Raw genomic sequence first — 3,226 nt, forward strand, 5'->3', positions numbered from 1 at the left:
TCTAGGCAAGGCCAGCAGAGTTTCCATAAACCTAGCCCAGTTTGGCACAAAGAAGCTGTGGAAGGAGCAGCCACAGCTTGTACAGCCAAAAGCACTTGTGGAAATCCTAGGAATGTGAACCAGAAGAATCGCCCCAGGTCCCCGGGCGCTGTTCTCACAGCACACTTAGCGCACTGTGGGGCTGGACAAACAGCCCTTCCTGCTGGGCGCAGCTCTCAGCCTGAGGCTGGAAGCACCACGGGAGGTGGCAGCCTGGACGCGGGGTAATGTAGTAGGTGCAACAAAAGGCATCAAATTAGAAAATGGAAACTTTTCCCTCCCTGCACTGTAATTTGCCTGTCACTTGGCTTTAAAGCAGCTGAAAACAATTTTTTGAAAGCGAATGTTTATTTCCTGAAGTCTTGTGAATAATTATAGGCCTGTTCTCTACATACTCGACATTCCACTGGCATTTCCCATAACTCTGTCAGCTCTGGCAGTTCCTAGCACATGTGTATGTTGGTGCTTTGCATGAAAAGGGGCTGCTGTTGAATGTGTGGCACCTTTGATTGGAGGCGTGTGACATGCTCTACCTACAACTCAGCAAACTCAATGTAGCGTGTGTGTGTGTGTGTGTGTGTGTGTGTGTGTGTGTGTGTGTTTCCAAGTTCATTTTCTAAATGCTAGGAGTAGGATCTACCGGGAAAATTCCTGATTTTACATCTGTCTTACCGCAGGAAGAGAAGGGCAAACTAATGAAATTTTTATGAGCTGTGCTGCCTAGTGTTCACGGACAACTCTTTGCCTTTCTAGGGGAAGCTTTTGACCCCACGTGGTGAGGGAGTTTGTAACCCGATGCTATTGTTGGAATAATTATAGTCTAAGGTTTTCCTGTCAGCACCCAAGTTAGCTCAGGAAAGTTATATATTTTGAAATTCTTGTACCTCGTCCTCTAAAAAATATATGCTCTGCAAAATCAGGTGGTTGAAGGCCAATAAGTTGGTCATAAAACAGCTCTCACATCGCCGAAAGGAATGACTGAGATGTACATATGTGTATCAAGTTCCGCAGTGTCATGTACACTTAATAGAATTATTGATGGCCCGTTTATAAGGATTTCTTGGTAGAGGAGTTCAGTTGAACAGTATTTCTTCTGAATGTTGGAATTCATATTTGGAATTCGGATTTTTATTATAATTAATAAAATAAGTCTGACATTAGAGTTGCACCACATTTTAGATAAATACTTTCTACCTAGTACTTTAATGTAATTTCGGTTTTTACTACTATCTTTCAGGGAAATTTTTATCCTTATTTCCAGAGGGGGAACTAAAATGTAGAGGAATTTCATGGCCCTTAGATTGAGCATGTGTATGAGAAGCTTTTTCAGGGCGCTCCTCTTAAATGTTAGATTGGTTCAGGGCTTACGGCCTTTGCAAATCCCCACATCCAGCCTATGATCCCTTGTGTGAGTTTTATGAATGAGCAACAGTAGTTTCCTGTTTTTTATTTTGTCATCCGGGACAGTACAGGTTGTTGTTCTGTTGTATGCTATTTAGGAACATTTTCTATAATTTTTAATTATTTAAAAACGTATTTGATTCCCAAACTCCTGTGCTATAGAGATACCTGGAATTTTTGGCAATGAGACTTGTATACAGGTGTCTGTGCGTTGGTGCAGTTCTGTGGGAATAAAGGTATTTAAAAATGGTCAGAACTGTACATTGGCTTAAATTTAATAACAGCACCATCTTTGAGCTCGTAAAGTGAACTTGTGCTTCTTAGAAAATCACTGTTGGAAAAATGCATCCATAACTTTTTTTCCCATAATTGTGAATGACAATGATGCTTTACTTTTGGCAAACTGATCCAATTGTAATAAACTAGCATTTAAGGCATTGTTTCCCAGAATATGTTTGTGCTATACATATATGGGCATATAAGCTTCTCCCACTAGCTCTCTAAACCATTTACCCTGATCAGGTCTTAAAACTTTTTATTTGCATATTTTAAAAATGTGCATTCCAATAATTAAAATAATTTGAACAAAAAAAAATGACACTCTGATTAAACTGCATTTTACAGCCCGCAGGACCCCTTGGACCAGCTTGGTTTTTACTCTAGATTTCACCCTCGTCCCACCCAGCTCGTTCCTTCACCAACATGCAAGTTCTCCGCGCTCCCCGCCAGCCAGCCAGGCAGATGGGAGCGGCAGGTGCGGCCTTCGTTGTCAGTAGTTCTGATGTGCAAAGGGGCAGCACAGTCACTTCAACTGATCCAACCTCTTTGCATCTTACAAAGTTAAACAGCTAAAAGAAGTAAAATAAGAAGGCAATGCTTGTGGGATGTACAGTGCATATTGGCGGCGCGTGCCTCATTACGATTTGCCTGCTTGCTTCTCCTGCTCAATCATTTCTTTTGAAGGATTTTTCTCTCGCGTTTCTGTCTTCTTCAATTTCGACTTACCGACTTTCTCAATCTCAGCCATATGGGGTTTGTCAGACATGGGTGCAGAGGAAGCTGAGCGAGGTGCGCTAACGAGGGAAGTCCGATCTGCTCAGTGACCGCCGCCGAGTCTGCGGTGTAATTTTTTAAATTGTCACCAGAGGATACCTTTCCACTGATCTCCAGCGAGAGTGGAAGGCAAGGGGAGAGACAGAGAGAGAAACATCGATGTGAGAGGGACACATGGACTGGTTACCTCCCTCACAAGCCCCAACCAGGGCTAGGGATCTAGACTGCTGCCCTTAACCAGAATCAAACTCCAGACCCTTCAGTTCATGGGCGATACTTCAACTGAGTCAAACTGGCCAGGGCTATTGTGTGATATTTATTTCACTGTACTTCAATGCAAACTCCTCAAAGGAATCTTACTCTATTTTGTGCACTGATATACTCCACATAGTAGGTGTTCTATAAGTATTTGTGGAAGGACAGAAGGAATAAAAGAAGTTTGGTTTAGATCTGTGTTACTTGCATTTTGTAAGTCCCTGACTAATACATTCAGTCAGTACTTTGGTAATTACCTTCCACACTCCTTCCCACCCCCTGGCCATCTTTAATTGCTCAGTAGACACATGAGTGCTAATTAACTACTAAATATTTTACAGTGTGCAATATGGTGGTGATCTAAACTAAAATATTTGGTCCTCACCCTCAGAGGCACAGGTGGTTGAAAACAACAAACAAAAAATGATACACATATAATTCAGTGCAAAATTTAATTTCCGTAAAAGTCCAGAGGGAA

General features: G+C 42.0%; 1 pseudogene across 1 annotated transcript; it reads right to left on the bottom strand.

The window, feature by feature from the left end:
- Positions 1 to 2,096: 2,096 nt before the first annotated feature.
- LOC102755936 lies at positions 2,097 to 2,504 on the bottom strand (annotated as a pseudogene). Its single transcript, XR_001513970.1, has one exon. The product of XR_001513970.1 is annotated as a thymosin beta-4 pseudogene (transcript).
- Positions 2,505 to 3,226: the final 722 nt, after the last annotated feature.

The sequence above is a fragment of the Myotis davidii genome, unplaced genomic scaffold (assembly GCF_000327345.1).
Source record: "Myotis davidii unplaced genomic scaffold, ASM32734v1 scaffold159, whole genome shotgun sequence".
In the NCBI taxonomy this organism is placed as follows: Eukaryota; Metazoa; Chordata; class Mammalia; order Chiroptera; family Vespertilionidae; genus Myotis; species Myotis davidii.